Below are 23407 nucleotides of genomic sequence, written 5' to 3'. Positions count from 1 at the left end.
GTTGGGAGATGTCCAGGAGATCTCCACACCGGAATTTAACCTTGAGAGGGAAGAAAACAAAGTAAGAGGGGATACAGCCGTGGACAGAAGAATTGACATAAGGAGGAAGGGTAGTGTAGATACCAGTCTAACAGGTGATGCTGGTGGTAGAATGTCTATGCCTAACTGGGTAAAGAATGTCAGTGAAGCCAAACAGCAAAAATTAAGATGTCTGTACACTAATGCGAGGAGCCTAGGTAACAAAATGGAGGAACTAGAGCTACTGGTGCAGGAAGTGAACCTGGATATTATAGGGATAACAGAAACATGATGGAATAGTAGTCATGACTGACTGAAGGCTATGTGCTGTTTAGGAAAGACAGAAATAAAGGCAAAGGTGGTGGAGTAGCATTGTATATCAATGATGAGGTTAACTGTAAAGAAATAAGTGATGGAATGGATAAGACAGAGTCTGTCTGGGCAAAAATCACACTGGGAAAGAAAGCTACTAGAGCCCCTCCTGAGATAGTGTTTGGGGTGTGCTACAGACCACCAGGATCTGATTTGGATATGGATAGAGACTTCTTTAATGTTTTAATGAAGTAAACACTAATGGGAATTGTGTGATCATGGGAGACTTTAACTTCCCAGATATAGACTGGAGAACAAGTGCTAGTAAGAATAATAGGGCTCAGATTTTTCTGGATGTGATAGCTGATGGATTTCTTCACCAAGTAGTTGAAGAAACAACAAGAGGGGATGCCATTTTAGATTTGGTTTTGGTGAGTAGTGAGGACCTCATAGAAGAAATGGTTGTAGGGGACAACCTTGGTTTGAGTGATCAAGCGCTAATTCAGTTCAAATTAGATGGAAGGATAAACAAAAATAGATCTGGGACTAGGGTTTTTGACTTCTTAAGGGCTAACTTTAAAGAATTAAGGAAATTAGTTAGGGAAGTGGATTGAACTGAAGAACTTGTGGATCTAAATGCGGAGGAGGCCTGGAATTACTTTAAGTCGCAGCTGCAGAAACTATCAGAAGCCTGCATCCCAAGAAAGGGGGAAAAAACATAGGCAGGAGTTGTAGACCAAGCTGGATGAGCAAGCATCTCAGAGAAGTGATTAAGAAAAAGCAGAAAGCCTACAAGGAGTGAAAGAAGGGTGGGATTGGCAAGGAAAGCTACCTTAGTGAGGTCAGAACATGTAGGGATAAAGTGAGAAAGGCTAAAAGCCAAGTAGAGTTGATTAAGAAAAAGCAGAAAGCTTTCCTTGCTAATCTCGCCCTTCTTCCACTCCTTGTAGGCTATCTTAGTGAGGTCAGAACATGTAGAGATAAAGTGAGAAAGGCTAAAAGCCAAGTAGTGTTGAACCTTGCAAAGGGAATTAAAACCAATAGTAAAAGGTTCTATAGCCATATAAATAAGAAGAAAACAAAGAAAGAAGAAGTGGGACCGCTAAACACTGAGGATGGAAAGGAGGTTAAGGATAACCTAGGCATGGCCCAATATCTAAATAAATACTTTGCCTCAGTCTTTAATAAGGCTAATGAGGAGCTTAGGGATAATGGAAGGATGACAAATGGGAATGAGGATATGGAGGCAGATATTACCACATCTGAGGTAGAAGCCAAACTTGAACAGCTTAATGGGACAAAATCGGAGGGCCCAGATAATCTTCATCCAAGAATATTAAAAGAACTGGCACATGAAATTGCAAGCCCATTAGCAAGAATTTTTAATGAATCAGTAAACTCAGGGGTTGTACCGTACGACTGGAGAATTGCTAACATAGTTCCTATCTTTAAGAAAGGGGAAAAAAGTGATCCAAGTAACTATAGGCCTGTTAGTTTGACATCTGTAGTATGTAAGGTCTTGGAAAAGATTTTGAAGGAGAAAGTAGTTAAGGACATTGAGGTCAATGGTAATTGGGACAATGTACAACATGGTTTTACTAAAGGTAGATCGTGCCAAACCAACCTGATCTCCTTCTTTGAGAAGGTGACAGATTATTTAGACAAAGGAAATGCAGTAGATCTAATTTACCTCGATTTCAGTAAGGCATTTGACACGGTTCCACATGGGGAATTATTAGTTAAATTGGAAAAGATGGGGATCAATATGAAAATTGGAAGGTGGATAAGGAACTGGTTAAAGGGGAGATTCCAACGGGTCGTACTGAAGGGTGAACTGTCAAGGCTGGAAGGAGGTTACTAGTGGAGTTCCTCAAGGATCAGTTTTGGGACCAATCTTATTTAACTTTTTATTACTGACCTTGGCACAAAAAGCAGGAATGTGCTAATAAAGTTTGCGGATGACACAAAGCTGGGAGGTATTGCTAACACAGAGAAGGACCGGGATATCATACAGGAAGATCTGGATGACCTTGTAAACTGGAGTAATAGTAATAGGATGAAATTTAATAGTGAAAAGTGCAAGGTCATGCATTTAGAGATTAATAATAAGAATTTTAGTTATAGATTGGGGACACATCAGTTGGAAGCAACAGAGGAGGAGAAGGACCTTGGAGTATTAGTTGATCACAGGATGACTATGAGCCGCCAATGTGATATGGCCATTAAAAAAGCTAATACAGTTTTAGGATGCATCAGGCGAGGTATTTCCAGCAAAGATAAGGAGGTGTTAGTACCGTTATATAAGGCACTGGTGAGACCTCATCTGGAATACTGTGTGCAGTTCTGGTCTCCCATGTTTAAGAAGGATGAATTCAAACTGGAACAGGTTCAGAGACGGGCTACTAGGATGATCCGAGGAATGGAAAACCTGTCTTATGAAAGAAGACTCAAAGAGCTTGGCTTGTTTAGCCTAACTAAAAGAAGGTTGAGGGGGGATATGCTTGCTCTTTATAAATATATCAGAGGGATTAATATTAGGGAGGGAGAGGAATTATTTAAACTTAGTACCAGTGTAGACACAAGAACAAATGGATATAAACTGGACACTAGGAAGTTTAGACTTGAAATTAGACGAAGGTTTCTAACCATTAGAGGAGTGAAGTTCTGAAAAGGCCTTCCAAGGGGAGTAGTGGGGGCAAAAGACATATCTGGCTTTAAGACTAAGCTTGATAAGTTTATGGAAGGGATCGTATGATGGGATAGCTTAATTTTGGCAATTGATCTTTGATTATCAGCAGGTAAGTATGCCCTGTGGTCTGTGATGGGATGTTAGATGGGATGGGATCTGAGTTACTGCAGAGAATTCTTTCCTAAGTGCTGGCTGGTGAGTCTTGCCCACATGCTCAGGGTTTAGCTGATCACCATATTTGGGGTCGGGAAGGAATTTTCCTCCCGGGGCAGACTGGCAGAGGCCCTGGAGGTTTTCCGGCTTCCTCTGCAGCGTGGGGCATGGGTCACTTGCTGGTGGATTCTCTGCAGCTTGAGGTCTTCAAACCACAATCTGAAGACTTCAATAACTCAGACATAGGTTAGGGGTTTGTTATAGAAGTGGATGGGTAGGATTCTGTGGCCTGCTTTGTGCAAGAGGTCGGACTAGATGATCATATTGGTCCCTTCTGACCCTAAGGTCTGTGAGTCTATGAGTCTATAAAACATTCATGGTAAAAAAAATTGACAGGTGTGCTGGGTTTTGCGGTTTTTGTTTGTTTGCAGGCAAATGTACTTTGAGTATTGGATAAATAGTAACCAAATATCTAAGAATCTATTTGTCCTCTGTCTGTTTTGCTGGGTATGTAACTGATGCATAGATTTTTCCATTACAACAACGTCCCATGTTTTTTTTTAACCATTTCTCTAGTTTTGGATTATTTTTTCCTTCATTGTGAGGCTGTCAGTACTCTTGCAGTTCTAGCAGATGAGAGATTAGATTAATTCTTCATTGCTTTGTGTGTGATAGACCCAGGCCAGCTGAGTACAGCAGAATAGCAGAAGGCAGATATACTGGCCACTGGATTAACAGTTTTCTGTTCCCTGACTGACCAGAGCAGGGGTTACTCCAGGCTAATGAGAACACCTGACTCTAATTAACCTGCAAAGAGTCAGGTGAGGCCATTCAGTTAATGTGACCGCCTGACTCTAATTAAGGCCCTGCTGATACTATAAAAAGGGCTCACTCCAGTCAGACAGGGAAGAGCCAGAGAGCCAAAGGTGAGGAAATGCAGTTGAAGGGCTGGTTACTGAAGACACCTTCAGACCATCGTTAAAGGAGCCCTAAGGTAAGGGTGAAGAAGGGAGAAGCAAGAGAGCTGTGGGGAAGTGGCCCAGGGAAATGTAGCAACTCTGGCAGTGAAAGGTTGGCTGCCAACAACTGCTATCATTAGGATCCCTGGGCTGGAACCTAGAGTAGAGGGCAGGCCCGGGTTCCCCCCAACCCACCACTACAGGAACATCTCCTGGGAGGGGAAGTCAGGCCCCTGTCAGGACAGAAGGCTGAACAGAGACTGTGGGAGTTCTCTCACCAACCTCCTTGCAGGTCTTTGATGAAAAGGGCTCAGTAGACTGTAACCCTGGCCCTAAAGAGAGAAGGGCTACGTGGAGGGTCACAGTGAGCCACTGAGGCTAGCATAAACCGCCTAGAAGTGCAGGACCCACGAGAGCAAGGTTAGAGCTCTGCCACAGACCATTTCCACTAGGAAGTCAAGCCCCAGGAGGATTATCAACCGGATCATTTGGTAATAAATATCCAGCGGTTTGTAGTATCTGGTTACAAATCACACCCCAATACTCACAAATGATAAGACATGTCCACCATATATGTATAAAATCTCCTCTTTCACCACAATTTCTCCAAAATGTATCCCCATTCATCTCCCTGTGTGATTGATATGAGGTACCATTGAAACAGTAACAGAAATTTCCTTTTATTGTGCTACCAACTGATGTTGCAGGTCCTCTTTTTCAGATCAAAGCCCTTTCCTTTAGAATAATTTGTCTATCCAAATTTTTTTCCACTATATCTCACATGGACATTTCTTTGATAGGAAAATTGTCTGCCAACATTGATTGATATAAAATAGTTGTAATTTTTTTGTTTCCTAATCAACCAGAAGCTGTACCATTGGGAGAGCGGGCAAGTTAGTTAGTTCTGAATTCTAAATAAATTAGAAAAGTTTCTTTGGAGAACAGCTGGCCAACTGTATGTATTTCATGCCTCTCCTAATCTTTAAAATACCTTTTTGTGATTTGGGTTGAAAAATCTGGATTATTTGAAATGAGTGTCACTGGCAAATGAAAAAAGGATTTATATCCATTCTATCCCAAACCCATAGAGTACAGAAGAACTAAGGGTCACCAAAAGAAATTAATATGCAGCAGGTTTAAAACAAACAAAAGGAAGTATTTATTCACCAACGCACAGTCAGTCTGTGGAACTCTTTACCAGAGGATGCTCTGAAGACCAAGACTGTAAAAGAATTCAGAAAAGAACTAGATAAGTTCATGGGGGATAGGTCCATCAATAGCTAGTAGCCAGGATTGGCAGGGATGGTATCTCTAGCCTCTGTTTGCCAGAATCTAGGAATGGATGACAGGAGATCGACCACTTGATGATTCCTTGTTCTGTTCATTCCCTCTGGGGCACCTGGCACTGGCCACTGTCGGAAGATGGGATACTGGCTTATATGAACCTTTGATCTGACCCAATATGACCGTTCTTATGAGAAGGCTTTTTTAAAGAATGCGTATACATGACTTTTTGTTAATCTGTAGTACCCTAATAAAATTTGCACTGCCACAATTTTCTTGTTCAATAAAGACCTAGTGTTTATCTGGATTAGAACACCTCCAATCAGCTGTTGCTTTGAACTAGCTGTCTTGATAGTACTAATATTTGAAACTGCTAGAACCCCCGGTTTAATCGGTCAGTGTAAAGTATCTGCACTCATTCTCAATGTTTTCTTATTCCATATAAATTCTCTGTATTTCTGCTAGTTTTATCTGGGGTGATTATAGAAAGATTTCGAAACAAAAAAGTTGTCCTTGGCAAAATAATCATTTTGACTGTGATGGTTCTTCCTAATCAAGAAATTGCATACATCCCCCTGTGTTCCAAATCTTTTTTTCATTTGCTGAAGGTGTGGTTTGATATTTGAATCATACAGCTCATCTAGGTTGTTTGAGATTTGAATTCCCAGGTATCTTACAGAACCTGTTGCCCATTTGTACCCAAATGTTTTCTAAAGGGGTAACATCGCAGAGTCTGGCCTATTTAGAGGTAGCAGTTCAGATTTGGAATAATTTACTTTAAAGCTACTTGCTTTCCCAAAGTAATGGATTCTGTAGATAGTAATTCTAGGGAATTGTTAGGGTTAGATAAAAATAATATTACGAGAGTAATGACAAAAATCAATTTGTCTCTCACAGGTGGCTAAAATACAGGCCGATTTTCATCAGAGCGGATGCCAGTGCCCTTCAAATTAATCAACTGGCAGGAGATAATTTGACAGGTGAAGCAGGCAACTTCTTTTCTTCCATCTAGACTATGTATTCATCATCACAGAACACTGATATTTCATAAGCCTGCAAATTGTGAGTTCTGTACCTCCTCTCAAGCCACAAGAATCCCATTGGATTCACTTTGTTTTCACATTATTATTTTAAAGAATAAGCATTTTGAGAAATTGTTGGTGTATTTACAAAAAAGCAATACCTTTCAATTTATTGTAATTAATTTTTACAGCCTGACACTCAGACAAGGGAGTCTTATTTTCAGATGTCTGGCTCTTTCCACATTAAGTATATCAGCATGTAAATGGATATTTGGGGGTGTATGGTTACAACCCTCTTTGTAACATGACTTGTTAGGTTGCATCAACTTCAAACCATGGTGGGATCAGAGAGATACTATTTTTGTGGCAGTAAGAGAATAGTTTCTTTTCCAAAGCTTCTACATTCAGAAAAGGTCAAATTCAGGAGGAAAGAAATCATTTCTAAGCAGGGAGACCTAGATTTCTTTGTCATTTCATTTTCCAGGATATCTCAGTTTTACTCTAGCAAATTTTTTACCTGTAAATGTACCTTTTCTCTTGAGATACAGCACATTATATAAAAGCAAATGTTTAGTTCCTCTCTTGTTTGTATTAAGTCCATCAGCTTGGTATTATTGTCTTGTTAATTATGATTTTCTCCTCATTTATCTGGATTAACTCTCCATGCCTTTCCCTGCCTTCTCATGATTCAAGGGCATGAGCCTGCTTTCATAAAAGTCAGTGAGGGACACATTTTCAAATTATCTTATATGCACACTTATATAGACTGTAAGTTCTTCAGGGCAGGGACCATCTCTTTGTTACATGTCTGTGCAGTGCCTAGCACAGTGAGCTGAGGCGTCTAATGCTGTAGTGAAGTACAATTAATAATGTACGAACACTGGAGCTTACAGGTGCATGATCTTTTGTGTACACAGGATGGTGGCAATTCACAAAGATTAATTTGAACTAAACATGCTGAAAATTTTGCTAGAACTGTGTGCAGCTGCAGTCAGGGCAGCCACACAGATTTTGACTGCATGTACAATGCTGGGATTTTGAAATAGAGCTTCTGTGAGCCACTCATTCCTCCACACTTTCTGAGACAGCTGCAGTTCAGGTGGCATCACTTCTTCTTTTTCTTAATGGCTCCAGTAAGGTATAGCTGTAATTGGGTCCAGATAGCTCATCACCTGAGCATAAGTGGAAGAAACTAAGGGGTCGGGGGTATTGGAAAGGGCTTTGCAGCATCTGGATGCTCAAGAACTAGGTAAACATAAATATTGAAACATGCAGGAGATAAATGGTTTGGCTGAGTCAGTCTCATTACAATGCACTTTCTTCCTGAATTACAACATTTCCCCATGCAGGCCCTCCTATTTGGGCTAAATAAAATGGGGATTAGGACGAGGTATGCTTTGCCATAGACTCTCCTTTATACTCAGAACAGTAACACAACTGTGCTGTGTCTTCCATCCTCTGCACACATGCTGCTCTGTAACATGGACAGAGGCACCTAAATGAGCCTGGACAAGAACTTTTCAAACATGTGCTGACAGCTGATACCCTGGAGCTGTTGGTGAGGTTGCCACTAGGGACTAAAGTGGAAACTTGGTCTTCCCAGGAACCTCATGGCTAAACTAAGGGAATGGACTTTAGATTTTTACTGTCCTTACAATATCAGATGAGGGAGAGAAGATCCTAAATTCTGCTCCGGTGGCAGGCAGAGTCCTTCCAAGAAGCAACATGCAGCAGTGGCCATTGTGTCTGAAGTATAACTGTCTCTTAGCAATAGATAAATTCAGGATGGATGGATGGATTGATTGATTGATTGCAGTGGCCCAAAAGCCTGCTTGGCTCTTACTTTAAAAATTTCTAGCTTTACTGTGGATGTGGTGCCATTTTGGCCCATTCGCTTGGGGTTTGCACAGGGATTGCAGATTTGGACTCTTGCACAGAATACCATCATTTAATGTGTCAGGCATTAAAATATGCTTTTACCAGACTTACTGCACTGTATTCTGTGTATCTTGCTCTGTTGATATTGTTCTGAAGATATTTTGTAGGAACTCTAAACTGGCATCCTTTTTAAAATCTGAAGAGAATAGCAAGCAACACCATAAGTGCTGATAACACTTGAGGAGAGTGTGACTTACGCAGACAACGCTCACCCACTGAATCAAATTTGTTATGGCTTAGTTTGCACTTAATTTTTATTTAATTAAATGTGAAAACATCATGAGGTGTGTACCTGTGAGCATTTCTTTTAATTAATGAACTTCTAAATATCAAGGCAAACTGACATCAGACATGCAGAGATTTATATCCAAAGCTAAATCAGGGTTTAGAAAAGGTTAGTAAAAATGTAATCTCTACTTCACACTGGTGATTCTGATAGCTTATTCATGATGTATAGCACTTTTCTCTATGGATTTGAACAAACCTATTAATGGAGTAAGTAACTATTCAGCATGAATATAAGAATCTGACCCCATGTATGTATCATCAATACATCACAAGCCTATTTCATTTGACTCTATGTGTTTGAGTTTAAAGCTATTATTTGAAGTCTCCCATCCCACCCACTCTAAAGATGAAGGTCATTCACTCTCAGATGTCTCAGGAGAGTTACAGCTTGTTCTGGTTGGCAAGTCATATCAGAAAATTTCTCTTGCATTCTTTCTTACATGTGCTTGAAAATGCTTCCACTTTCAAAAAATAAAAATAATTACTAAATACTGTAAATTAAATCTGATAAAAAACAGCAATGCATGTGACATTCTCCAGGGTCCATTTCACATTTTTCATTTGTAATTAATACAAGTTCACTAACATGAAAGTTTACATCTGTTTTTGAGAACAAAATGTCCCTGATGTAGACACACATTTTGAAGATTTTTTGGAGAAATTAGAGAAATAGCAGTGATGTTCACTTTTCAATTATAATTCCATATTAAAACAGTCAGCTGTCTAGAGCACTAATTAGATCATCAAACCCAGCCTGGACAGCTAGATGGACTCCTTATATCGATGCTTGTTGGTTTGCCACTAGATGGCATTATCCATTAACTGCAAGGTGAAATATATGTTTTGCCATGGCCTTAACATCTACAGATTAATAAAGTAAGACTAGGTCCCTGTGTTTGTTTCCTGACAAATGCAGAAGTGAAAGCATTGTAGCTCAGAAGTAACTTGACCTAGTTCTGCATCTCTGTAACTCAGTCAAGCCTTAACACACCAGATATGGATTTACTCAAAGCAATGAGAGGAAGTCAACTGTGACAATCCCAGATGACCACCTATGTAATGCACATTTCCTAAGAGATCCCTTCTATCCTCATTATTTCATTTAAGTTTTGGAAAAGAGCATGTTTGATTTCCAGTGCCAAAAGTATTTGCAGACAGTAGCTCCCTTGTTATATGACTACATTTTAAGCATTAGGAGGTGTTGTGTTGCTTCACATTGAAGTCTAGGTAAAGAGTCAATGCTGAAGATTATCTTTAAATAAAGAGCACCAGATGTGAGCAGGTATTTCATATTCTCTGCGGCTTTGATTTAGGAGGCAATGAATGAGTTATCATGGGTATTGTAAATGTAGATGAGAGATTTGTTAGTGGGCAGTTATGTCCCTTGACTTCGGTGGGGTTGAACCAATGTCAGGGCAAGATTCCCATCCAGTCACAAACCCACCTGCACATTCAGCAGTGCCTATTGTATAGTTCTTCCTTCCCCAGAAAAGGAGGCTGCAAGCTTTACCAACTGCTGCTTAATCCAGACAGGAGAACAAGGCTGCAGGGATCCCCTATTGCATGCCGTTGCTCTTCTGTGCCCAGGGTGGGTGCCCTAGCGCATCCCTCACCCCCTGCTTACCACTGCTGCTACTCGCAGCCAGGGCAGGAGGAACTGGAGTTCCTTCCCTTTCTTGTTTTCAAATAGCTGCCAATACTCAGATTTAAAATTTATATGTGAAATTCTGGTCCTATTGCAGTCAATGTGAGTTTTGCCATTGACTTTAATGGAGCCAGGATTTCACCTTATGAGTTGGAAGGTCTTGCTGTCTCTCCCATTTTCTTCCCCTATTATTCTTTCCCTTCTCTCATTCTCTTTTCATTCACTCCTTCCTCTCTTCCCATTCATGCCATGCCTCATTCACAATCACCTCCTCCCCACCATTCACTCTGCCTTCTCATTCTCCTTTTCACCTTTCCTCAACCCTTTCTCCCACTCCTTCTCCCTACCTCTTACACCTTCTCCCTTACTGTCACTCGGTGTGCATGTTGCTATCTCTCATTATTTTATGGCAAACCTCCCAATATTTACTGTATTTCTTAAAGCCCCAGTTGTTGGGAATCAGGATGTAGGTGCTCTGGCCTAGTGGATAGAATAGGTATCCTGGTTAGAGAATGGAAGCAGGGGTTAGAGCCAGAGTTAACTGTCAAATACCAGAGCCAAGGGATAGATCCAGAGTCAGGACCAGGAATCAAAGCTGAGGATCAGAGCTGTGGTCAGATACCAAATGCTAGAGTTAAGGGTTGAGCCAGGGATCAGAGCCAGGGATCAGAGCCATGACTGGTAGACAATGGTCAAGAGCAAGGTGGAAGGGCAGGAACCAGTGAGAGGCATGGAGCAGGAGTAAGAAATAGGTCAGGAGTGGACTAGGAATCGGGTTGGATAAGGATTGGAGGAGGCAGGCAAAAGCAGCCTCCAATGTGGCCGCGGCAGCAGGAAGTTTGCACAGTTACTCAGACAGCCCACCCAACTCACTTCCTGGCTTAAGTAGCAGGTGTGAGCCAATCAGGCAGCCACAAGCCTTTGGCACTCTGATAGCACTTCCTGTGGGGCCTGACCTTTCGGGTTTAAAAAGATAGTGTTTTGCTGGATGCTCCTGCACAGATAGTCAGCAAGATAGTGTTTTTTGGTGATGAGAGAGTATCGGAAATCCTCACAGCCCTGTGTTTTAGACCTGCACCCTCAGATCCTTACATTAGTTCCCGGAGTCATGAAAATGTGAGAATCTGTTTTTTTTATTTTAAGTGAGTTGCTAGCCCACATGATTGCAGAGAAAAGCTGGAAAATGTGACTAGAGTGCACTCTAAAAGCTCAAAAGTCAGAAGTAAGTAAAAAAAATTATAATTTGAGTTCTTTTTAATCTCATGATTTTTGAAGGTCTGACTCATGATGTTTGAGTGCTTACAATCAGAGTCTTCACTAGGGTATGGTGAATCGGACCGACTGCTGTGGGCCCTGCTCTTTGGGGGCAGTCCCCTGGGCTGACATGATTGGCCAGCACATTCACATCCACCCAGGCCCTACACCCCCAACCCAGGGATGGTCCTGCTTGCAGTTGGCATGTGTGTGTAAGTAAAGGAGAAATTAACACACACAGAAAGCGAGGGCACGAGTGAATGAAGGAATAGATGGAGTGGGGATGGGGCAGTGTAAGAAGAAGAGGGAATGAGAGTAGAAGTCACTCAGTGATTTCAAACTTGAGCTTGGGGAGTTGTTTATGCCACACACAGAAAACAAAGTAGAAGGAACATTGTATTTAAACTTCCTTGTATGTCATCCAGGACTAGAGCTGGTGTTTACAACAAGCTTATAGCTGACCAAAGCTTGACCTCATACATATTGTCCGGTATACATTTTTTTCCTAACATTATTTCCCCGTATTCCTTATTCTAAGTGGGCTGGGATTTTTTCTCCCTTGCTTTGTGTAACTGCAGTTACTCCAGCCCTGAATTAGGTAAAACGTTTCATAGTTTGTCTGGATTAAAACAGCGGTTTTGAAGCCGACTGTAGTAATATTTGAAAGTAAGAAGTAGCTCAGGATATTAGACTGTGCGCATGAATGATGGACAGATAGAATAGACAGATTCAGTCAGTTTGGCCCCATCATAGGAAAGCATCCTGATCCAGGACAGCACTTAAGCAAATGCTTAAAGTCCCACTGATGTCAAGACCTGAATAAGATAGACTTAAGCACACATTTGAGTATGTTCCTGAATCAGAGCCCTTGTGAGGAAGACATAGTAATGCCACTTGTTTAAACTAAAAAATCCTGCAGATGAACACAGAGTGTTGAAATATTTTTGTTTTCTATTATTAATTTTATTCTTCTCAAGGGATCAATATGAGCTTGATTAGAATCTAATTTAAACTGTCCTCTAGTGGAAACTTCTTTGCTCATAATTTTAATTCAAGGTCAGTCTCCCTGCCTAATGCTTGGCTATAGGTACTATAGTATCCAGTTCTTTGGCTCTTCTGCATAGCAACAATATTTCCATATCCTTATTTGAATCAGGAGATTCCTTGTGTCTGAGAATACCATTATGTTTCTAAGTACATTATTGAGCTGCTACTACTGCAGTGATAGTGGCAGGTTTTCTAGCATTCTCTTGATTTTAAACATTATTTTCTTATGATCTGCCATTCTTAAGATTGTGTTGGTGTTTTTGAATGACATATGCCATTAATGTTGTTATCCATGATGGCACCAGTGGGGCATTTTGCAGTTTGTACAGCATATAATAGTGCTAATAATCTAATTACATTAACAGTGTCTGAATGATATTGAAGTGTTATCCTCTTCGATTATCATAGGTTTTCCTTGGATTCTTTTTTTATTTCTATTTCAGAGTTTAGTTTCTTCCTTATTCGTTTTAATGGCAACTTTCTCCCACCAGTGCTTGATTCATCCACCAATGCCTGCTTAAAATGATCAGAATAAAAGGTGGAAGTTGCTGGGGCTAGTAGTTGAATGATTTGTGCCATATTTTCAAAAGAGCTCAGCCTCTATTTAGGCATCAAAATAAGAAGCCAAATTGTCAAAGGGGCTCATTATGCTGAGAGCTCCGCTCTTTTGAAAAGCTGACCACAGATATCACAGTGGGAGCTGCTGGGTTTAAGCAAGTCTTGAACAGGGTGACCAGATGTCCCGATTTTTATAGGGACAGTCCTGATTTGGGGGTCTTTTTCTTATATAGACTCCTATAACCCCCAACCCCCTGTTCCGATTTTTCACACTTGCTGTCTGGTCATCCTAGTCTTGAAACTCTGGCCCTAAGTGAGAGATGAGCTGCAATTGTAGGTGCTGAAGACTTGAAAATCTGGCCACTGGGACCTGAGCATTATGGTTTTTGATTCACAAAGAGAAAATGTAATTGCAGAGTAAATGGCTTTTATTTTAGATTAAGGAAAACAGCAAAGTAACAAATATAAAATATCCACAGGAAAGATAATAGAGTGCCTCTCACTCTCTTAGGCCATCCATCTTGATTCCCCTGCCAGGCCTGTCCTCTAGTAAACAGACAAGCAGGCAGAGACAACTCGATGTAGGGGGAGGGACAGAATGAGGACAGTGACTTCAGCAGATATTACTGAGCCTGCTCAGTCAGTGTGAGGATGCTCAGTACAAGCTAAGCAGCAATTCTGGGGGGGGAACATGACCACTGCAATCTCCCCTCACCCCACCCCACGGGTCACCGCTGCAGACAGTTTCTTACATTTAAAGATGAAGTAGACATATGTGGCTTTCTTTGAATTGCAGAAGATCAAATTAAGCAGTGATTGAATTAAGTAGAATTAATGTTAGAGCTGACATATTTTAACATTGATTTTTATCTCCTGATAATGGAGAGATGGAAATGATATGACAGTATCAAAGTAGCATGAGAATTCAGTGATTACTATTATTATTTATCATTGAAATATAGTATCCTCACATACAAAGGTGATGAGTTCAAGGACTGGGAACTTGGCAATGCATAAAAGCAAGTAGACTTTGTGGCAGAGCTACTCTTATCTTAGCCCTCTCATGTTTTGATATTGTATCCTCTGCCAGAGTTTCACAGAACTGGCTTGCGTCATGTACCACAGGCAAAATCCATTTAATCATTCAATACAGAATAACAGCTATGTGCATAGACAGCAACCACTATTTTGTGCTCCACTTACAGTACTACAGATTGCAGTCTATATTGTTTGTAGTAAACTGCAAAGAATAATTGTAATAAACTTAGCATTTGTATTTCATTTTGCATCTTCAACACACCACACAGATATTAACATTAGAGATAGGCCTGAAACAAAACCCTGAATCCCAACCTGCACACTTCACCACTGAACTTTCAGCCAGTTAGATCCACATCCTGATCCAGACTTCGCAGTTGACCTCTTTCGCTACAATGGATCAAACCAAAACCTCAGAAACCATCTTCCCACAGATATATTTTGGGGAAAACTGGATTTTCCAGGGACTTTTGTGGGCTTTGGACTAGGCTCAAAATAACAATATAATTCTGTTTAAAATAGCTGCAAGACTTTTAGGCTGCAGAGAGAGTAGCATGTAACAGGAGGTGTCACAGTTACAGGGCAAGCTCAGTTTTAGACCCTACTTAGTCCCTTTCAGGACAGGTTTCACTACTTTCACCCCTCTCTGGGAAGAACCACACAGACCAGATCTCTGGACTGCACCACCCTTACCTTGTTAACCCAATAAGTCCAACTGTGTTTGACACCTGTAAGTCCTCTTCTTTAAGGAATCCATGACAGCAGCTGATAAAAGTGACTCAAAAAACAGCTTCTTCAAACTAAAGTATTCTTGATTCACCCCAAGGTACACTGCACACAGAGCAAAGGATCAAAACAATAAAGGCCTATGTGCATATTTCCCCTGACCCAAAACTTAATCTTTCCTTGCATGCTTTGCAAAGTTCCATTCAGCCCAGTTACCTCCATTTCTGGTTTGGGAGAGACAGCAAGCTTGGTGCAGTTTCTGTCTCTTTCTGCCAGAGCCTTCTCTCAAACTATTTCTGGCAACCCATTCAACTCTTTCTTCTCTAGGCTGGCATCTTTAAGCTTTTAGCATTCTCTTTGATCATAGGCTCAGGTCTGAGAAAAGTAAACCTTGCCTGCCTGGCTGGAGTCAGGCAGGCTATTCCCCAGTCAATAGCTTTGCCATTGTTACAGTTCCCTTAATGGCTTCCTTTGATCGAAGTCTATGCAGTCAGGTAGGGTAATATCACACTGTAACCTGAGGTGCATATGATATTTATAAAAATGTGTCAACAATTCCTTTATTCTTCATGGGAAGTCAAGATGGCTGACCATGTCTCATAGAGCAAACAACATTGTACATCAGAGACTGCCTTTTCCATGATCTTCACAGATACAAATGTAGAAAGACAAGTTGTCTAATGTGCCTCAGACACAATTCACTGCATATGTCCAAGGGCTTAAAACCCTACAGGATACTTGAGAGCTTATCAAAACTACATTAGTCTAATCATTTTTTCAGCCTTTTGCATCATTTGAAGTGTTGCTTCCTACAGCAGTTGATTCAAAAAGTGGGAAATTCTTTACATTGGAAAGCAAGTAATATAGAATGTCAAGTGAATTTGTGGAACTCATGCTTTTAAATATAATTAGGATGTTGTTTATCAAATGTAGAAAAGCTAAGACTCTCTCTTTCTGCGAACTGATACCTAGAGCTGGTCTAGATTGTTGGAATTTCAAAGCAAGTCAAGACACAGAAAGTGAGTGCAACAAACAATAAAAATTAAAAATCATCACATTACCTGACAATAAAATACATTTTAAATCCAGTGAACTCTATGGTATGGGTCTCATGCAGCAAAGACTACAATTTAGACAAGTACAGTTTATGGACCCAATGTGGTACTGCTTAGCTTGAGGAAATCCTTCTTTAAAAATGGTCTCGAGTAGCCAGTTTGTACTGCTGTGAATATTGCACAACTTAGTTTCAAAGGGCATTTTGCAAAATAATGCTTTAATTATGTCCCAATAGCTCTTCTCTAGTAACCTCCTCTCCTCACTTTCTGTGATCCTTTTTTATTTGTACCTGCCTCCCACTCCAGCTCATTGCACTGCAGCCATTAACCCTCTCCATTAGAAGTAATGGCCTCAAAATTTGTTAACAATGCAAAACGAAGGTAGCTTACTGGGGGAAGGGAGGGATTTTCCTTTAAAAGCCATTTAAATGATGATGCTGAATTTGGCAAGAACAGTAATAAATAGCCTTTTGAAGAGAGAACTTATATCAGTGGGCCATATTCTGCCGACTTGTACAACTCACTGAAGTCAATAAGCTTGAAGGGATGTAACTGAGAATGTTTTGACCCACTGAGCTAAATTCTCACACGGTGAAAGTCAATGAATTTGAAATCAGGGATGAATCTAACTCTTTAAATATTTACAATGAAATCAGTTTTCCTTGTAAGAACAACCAGGCATTGTAAGAAAGCTGGCAATGTTAATTATAGTACCATTTCTTGCGGTGCTAGTTATAAAGTTAGATACCCTTTTTAAGGTGTGATTAATATACTGCCTGATGCAGCTGGTTGGATTAAATGGTCCAAGAGATCTTTCTCTTGACATTAGCTATGACTATCATTCTGTGAAGTAATTGACAATATTCACTGTGTATGTTTTAATAAATAAACTTAATTATCCATTATGTAAACATCTAACTGCATATTTCTAAATTAATCATCAGTCAAGAGCAGAATGAATAGAAATGATTAATCAATTTACACACACACACACACACACACACACACACACACACACACACACACACACACACGGAGCACTGGGCACCTTAACCTAACTGTAAAGAAATGAATAGGAAAGAAAATTACTACCAGACTAGCTTTCAGGTTAACACTTATTAATCAAATTGCTAGGAACCCAGTTTTACTTTGTAATAGAGTTTATGCTTCCTTTATTGTATTGAACAGCACCTTATTAAGTTATCTTAATACAATGAAGTGCTAATAGGATATGCTGAAATCCTTCACTGAATCTCAATTCCAAGTTTTTGCAGCAGCAGTGTTCAATCTGTGTTCTCATCTACACTATAGAAATTTGGCATGATCCAACTCAAACATCTCTAACACACCTTATGTCCACTCACCAATGCTCCCCATAGCGCACAGATCAACATTTGAATTAGACTTGCTTTGAGCAAGGCTTACTACCGTGGTACTCTATGGTGCCATTCTACAGCAGAGGCCATTCTTCAGACAGGGGTGAGGAGACTCCCTCTTCCTCCTTATGGCATGCAGGGGACCAAGGAGATGGTGCCACAGACAGTCCAGCAGAGGCAAGAGGTCCTGAGACATGGAGGCTGGAATGGAAAAGGCTGCTTATGCAGGAGAGATAGGGGGAGCTAGAGACTGACCTGGAGCAACAGAAGTTTTCTGACCAGAACAAACACTACTGGCTCAAACATGAGAAGAGGGTCAAGTCACACCCATGAAACCCAGGAGGAAAGACATAAGGGTGTACATACTCAGAAGCTGGCAGGCAAACAAAAGAACCCCAGTGCTCTGCTTAAGGCCACAGTCAATATGGGACACCAAAGAAGGTCCTGGGACTCTGACTATGTGAATATGGGAGGAATGCTGGAAATGATACCAGGGCTTTAAAACCAAATTCAGGCTTTTATCCAGGAAAGACAGAGAGAGTGAATCAAGCTCCCTCAGCTGACCCCCAACATGTAGTGGGAGGTGTGAGCCAGAATGCAACTGAGGTAGCTGACAGAAAGAAGTGGGGGTAGGATCCTCCCTGCAGGTAACAAAGTAACCAATTGTTTAGACAGCCAAGAAGGAAAGGGAATTTCTTTCCCCAGTTTGACTGCTTGATGGTGTGTGAAAATGTAAAAGAGTCTGAGACTGGTGGGGAAGGAAATGCTGCTTGCCATGACTTTGATGCAGGGTGTGAGGAACAAAAGGCCGACCCTCTGAGAGGGTGGGTGGGTGGGTGTAGGGAGGGTTCAGTAATCTTCCTTCTTCCCCCTTCCCACCCCAGAAGCTGAGATCATGCCACAGGGATTCCCAGTCCCTGACCTCCAGACAGGTGGGATGGACAAAGGATTTGGGCTATAGGGAAGAAAGTTTATTACATGAATTGTAATTTGAAAGTATAAAAGGTATTGACTGTCATGCCAGTTAGGGAGTGAACCTGTAGGATGATGATCAAGCACTCTAGTGATAGTCACTTCTGTATGGAGGGAGATGTGACCAATATTGTAATCGCATGCATTACCTTTGGTGACCATATTCTATTAAATCTATCAATGATTTATGTATGATTGTGTTCTACTCTATGGGGGATGGTTACCATAGCTCCTAGAGGAACTAACTAGTGGGAGGTGATGAAGGTGAATCACTTGAGACTAAACAAAGAGGTACCAGCCCCTGGAGTGATTTTCATATCCTAGTGCAAGCTGAGTTTTCCAGAGACCAGGGGACAGTCAATGCTTTCGGTATAAAAAGATGTGCTTGAACTGACACAAGGTCGGTCTTCTGAACCAGAAAACGGATGGGATCTTCTGTCCAAGATGAGATTCCATTTGTGGAAGGGTTGTAAAGCCCCAGGAGACCAATGGGTAACTCCTGGGGATCGCAGCTGAAGTATTAAACCTTGAAAATTCAAATTTATAAATATATTTTTTAAAACCTGCATAGTTGGAAAGCTCTCTGCTCTGCCTGACACAGGGCCACAAGCATCGACTGGTGGAATCTCATAATCATGCAGACCTGGGATGACCAGCAGTGGGTTCAGAACTTTCACATGAAGAAAGCTACATTTCTGGAGCTTTATGAACAGCTTGCTCCAACACTTTAGCGTAAACTAGGCACACACATGGACCAGCACACCCTTGCTGGTCCAGAAGCGAGTTGCTGTAGCCGTCTGGAAGCTGGCTAGCCTAGACTACTATAGATCTATTGACAGCCAGTTCTGTGTTGGGAAATCAACTGTAGGTAAAGTGGTGGTGGAGGTTTCTGAGGCAAGCTGGTATGTGGTTTACCCAAGGTGGCGGGCATAAAAGATATTCCTAAGGTAATTGCTAGCTTTGAGAGAATGGGATTTCCAGACTGTGCCAGGGCCATTGATGGGACTCGTGTGCCCATAGTTTGCCCTCATTATGGATCAGAGGAGTGCATAAACCACAATGGGTATTACTCCATAGTTATCCAGGCCCTCATGGACCCCAGAGGCTGATTTATGAGTATCATTGTGGGCTCCACTGGGAAAGTTCATGATGCCAGGGTTTTTTGCCAATCAGGGCTCTACACTCATGGACAAGCTAGGACACTAACCTGACGAAATGACATTGTCATAATGGAGTTACTCTGTTACCACTGTTATTCTGGGAGACGCCCCATAATCCCTTTTGCCTTGTCTTAGGAAACCATACCCTGATTTCAGAGGCCCTGTTAAAAGACAGTTCATTTACACTCTCAGCAAGTGTAGAATGGTGTTTGAATGTGTTTTTGGCAGATTGAAATCCCATTAGAGAGGTCTACAGACACATTTGGATGCCAATGTCATCAATTCGCTCTGCACTACCATGGCTTGCTGTGCTCTTTACAATCTTTGTGATTCTAGAGGTGCGCCATTTCCCTCTGAATGGACCTATGACAGTGAGGAACTGCTGAATTGATACACTCAGCCAGAAAGTTCACCTACCACAGTTGGAGCTGGATGTATCCAGGCAACAGAAGTCAGGGATGCTTTGTGCGCCTGCATGGCTGCATGGCTCAAGGGAAGAGGGGTAATAGTACCTTTATGAATGTGCTTCTGGGGAGAGGGAATGGAGCTCATTGACTGTGGGGGGGGATTCAGTGCTTGGGAAGGGATGGGGGCTTGATTGTCATGCAGTGTACTTATGGATGACATGGCCACTTATGAAATGGGGATGGGGGATGATTCACAGTATGGTTTCATATAAGGAAGTGATTGAAGTGGATTGATGTACCTAACTATATCGAGGAATAGTGTTATCTTACTAATTCCTTATTGTCTCTTATCATGTGCTTCTTTATTATTTTAAATACACATTGTATGATGTGCTGTAGTGATAGCAACAAACTTTCTTGGTGACATAAAAAGCTTTGTTTATAACATGTATTAGAAAAGTACAACACTGACCCATTGTTAATGGCAGCTGGCCTGCCTACCACACCAAAATACTAGTAACAACCAGGGAAGCTGGAACAGGGGGCCGTGGCCCCCTGGCCTCCCCACTTTTTACCAGACATAAGGGTGAGTGATGGGGGAGGGGACGGAGAGAGTGAGCAGGAAGCAGAGTCTAGGGATGAAGGGGTGGCGTGGGAGCGGGGGCTTGAGGAGAAGGGGCGACATGGGAATGGAGGTTCAGGGGGAAGGGGCAGCGTGAGGGTGGGAGCCTCAGGAGGAAGAGGCAGCGGTTTGGGCTCCTGTGATCCCCCCATTTTTAGGGCACTTCCACCACTCCTGGTAATGACAGAATCTTTCCCCCCAAAAAAGTGCACAAACAAGTGCAAACAGTGAAACCATGTACAAGACAGAACCCCCTATTGTTGCATGTGTCATGGCCCTGATTCTCCTTTCCCTTCTTTCCCTGTTTCCCAATCTCGTAGTACTGAAGAAGGGAGGTGGAGGCATCCACAGGGGAGAGAGTCAAAGATGGAGGACTGCATGGGGCTAAGTTGCCCTGCCCAGCCACTCATGGAGCCTGACTGCATGGTCCACCCAGCCAAGCTGTTTCTGGACTGCATCTGATGGTACCATTCCAGGCACTCAGGCTGGGAGGTGGGTGCAGCAGGAGCTAGTCCTCTCGCAGCCATTAGTGATATCAGCCACTCAAACAGTTCTTTCTGCTGAGCTCTGTCCTCCTCCTTTAGCCATGGTTCCTGTTTCAGGAACTGCAAAGGAAGTGCCTGCTCCCATGCTGAAACCCCATCCTCAAGCTATGCAGCCAGCCTCAGCCTGTCCTCTTGTCTCTCACCATGCCTTTTCTCTAGCTGTGAGTCCTTCTGGTTTTAGTACTGGTCCTGTCAGGAACTTCAACCATAAGTTCATCACAGAAATGCTTCCTCTTGGAATGGTCAGTGAAGCTGCATTGCCCAGACTTGTACTGCAGTGTGGGTGAGCTGTGGAGGTACTGCAGCCAGTAGAGATCATGGGGCCTGGAACAGGACAAGACACACAGAGTTATTGTCTCAAACAGCTCAGTGCAGAAACACAGAAAAAATCCTTATGGAATTTTAAGGATATAAAATGTTACTTTTCCAAACTGAATTTTGATACATTGTGAGAGGGATGTTTTAGTCCACAGAAGCTCCCTGGACGCAGTCTGGTTAATCACAATGAAAGAAGTGCGGAGACAAGGGTATGTTAAACATTCAAAGCTGTTTCTTGATTTCTAAAAATTGCACATCTTCTTGGGTTGAGAGGGACAACTGGCAGTGGCCTTGCTACAAAAGCTTTTTCTATCATTCCAGGGCTTCCACATTTTGGAAGACATAACAGTTCTTGTGGAGCCCGATTGGCAAAAGGAGATGTTATTCCAAGCTGCCAGTGGGAAACCTGCAGCATATGCAGCCCAAGTATTCAACTGTATAGTGACTGAATAGCCCATCTATGAGTGCACTGCCTGGTTAGCTACCAAGGTGGCCCTGGAAAAATACATCCTTCCCCAAAATGTGTTTCTGCTTCAGGAAAAGTTTGCATCTATTAGTACCCGAGATTGAGTCAAAATTCACGAGAGAATCAACAGGATGCAGCATTAGCTTCCACATGGCTTAGCCAGTTGTGACTGCATGCAGACACATAGAACTCCACAGCCATCCCCATCACATTTCTGGATACATTTTCAAACCCGAGTCGAATTTAAGACAAATGCTTCTGTCACCAATGGACTGCATAGATTACATGTACCTGAAAGGGGCTAGATTTGTGCATGGAACACATTTCCATCTCCCACCCCACAGTTCACAGTTTCCAGGAGACTCGTTACACCACTGAATGGTTACGGAGCAGCATACTTACAGGTATGACAATGTAAGGTTATTCTTTTTTTAAGAAACAGAAATGCCCTAACAAAAATCTGTGCCCTTCCAGTAAAAATTCACTTTCAGGGCATTTTTACTGTCTACATTTCCTGGTCTCCATTTTGAATTCCAATGGTGGGGGGCAGGGAGCCATGCCAATGGCATGCAATCTGCCAGTAGTGGATGCCCTCTGCTAGCTGGGGCTTACAACAACTTTTGTGTTGGTTTGTAGAATAGAAATCCTTTCCATTATTGTATTGATAAACATTATAATGGAGCCAGAAACTTACTAGTCTCTGGGTGGCTTCTGTCCTGTCTGTGTTTGTCGCAGGCTCCACAGTGGGCTGTTCCTCAGGGGAACATCAAACAGCTCCTCCAAGTACAGCCCCAGGCAGGGGTGGTTCTAGATATTTTGCTGCCCCAAGCACGGCATCATGCCGCGAGGGGCGCTCTGCCGGTCGCCGGTCCTGCAGCTCCAGTGGACCTCCCGCAGGCGTGCCTGTGGAGGGTCCGCTGGTCCCGCGGCTTCGGTGGAGCCGCGAGATCACCGGACCCTCTGCAGGCATGCCTGCGGGAGGTCCTCCGAAGCCGCAGGACCAGCGGACCCTCTGCAGGCATGCCGCTGAAGGCACCCTGCCTGCCGCCCTCCTGGCGACAGGCAGAGCGCCCCCCGTGGCATGCCGCCCCAAGCACACATTTGGCGTGCTGGGGCCTGGAGCCGCCCCTGGCCCCGGGATGTGCTCTGCTGCTTCTGCTCCAAAGCCTCCTTTGAGACCAGTTTCAATAACCGAGTCACTTCGCTGACCTCACTTGGTGCTTGCTGCTGGCCCCCATCACACCATGTGCTGGATCCTGGGGCCAGCAGGGTACCATTACAGATGATCAGTTTATCATGCAGCACCATTGGTTCCATTCTTAGCACAGTGCTCAGCACTTGGTCAAACTCCTCATAAAACAGGCAGGATGTTGGCAAGTTGCCGGAGGTCCACTCTTGACTGATCACTCTTAACACTTAATCTGCTCCCTGCACTGGTCACTGGTCCGGTAAATTTGCAGCAGTGCCAATTGTTATTTGTTGGTATGAGTGATCATTCTGGGTACTCTTACTAAAGTCCACTGTTTTGGTGGCCTCACACCTGAGATTTACCAAA

The 23407-nt window shown here is 42.4% G+C and overlaps 1 protein-coding gene across 5 annotated transcripts in view; it reads left to right on the top strand.

The window, feature by feature from the left end:
- ACMSD (aminocarboxymuconate semialdehyde decarboxylase) overlaps positions 1–23407 on the top strand; it is a 92272-nt gene that overhangs the window by 17303 nt on the left and 51562 nt on the right. For 4 of the 5 annotated variants that reach the window (XM_030580877.1, XM_030580879.1, XM_030580874.1 and 1 more), the window contains exon 2: positions 6313–6395. The exons of the other annotated variant lie outside the window; for it this stretch is intronic. The gene's annotated coding sequence lies outside the window, so the exon portion shown is untranslated. The remainder of the gene's footprint in view (positions 1–6312; positions 6396–23407) is intronic. 5 annotated transcript variants of the gene reach the window in all.

This window comes from Gopherus evgoodei, chromosome 11 (genome assembly GCF_007399415.2).
Source record: "Gopherus evgoodei ecotype Sinaloan lineage chromosome 11, rGopEvg1_v1.p, whole genome shotgun sequence".
NCBI lineage: Eukaryota > Metazoa > Chordata > Testudines > Testudinidae > Gopherus > Gopherus evgoodei.
The sequence above is the reverse complement of the archived record's forward strand: the minus strand, read 5'-3'. Positions and strand labels throughout refer to the sequence as shown.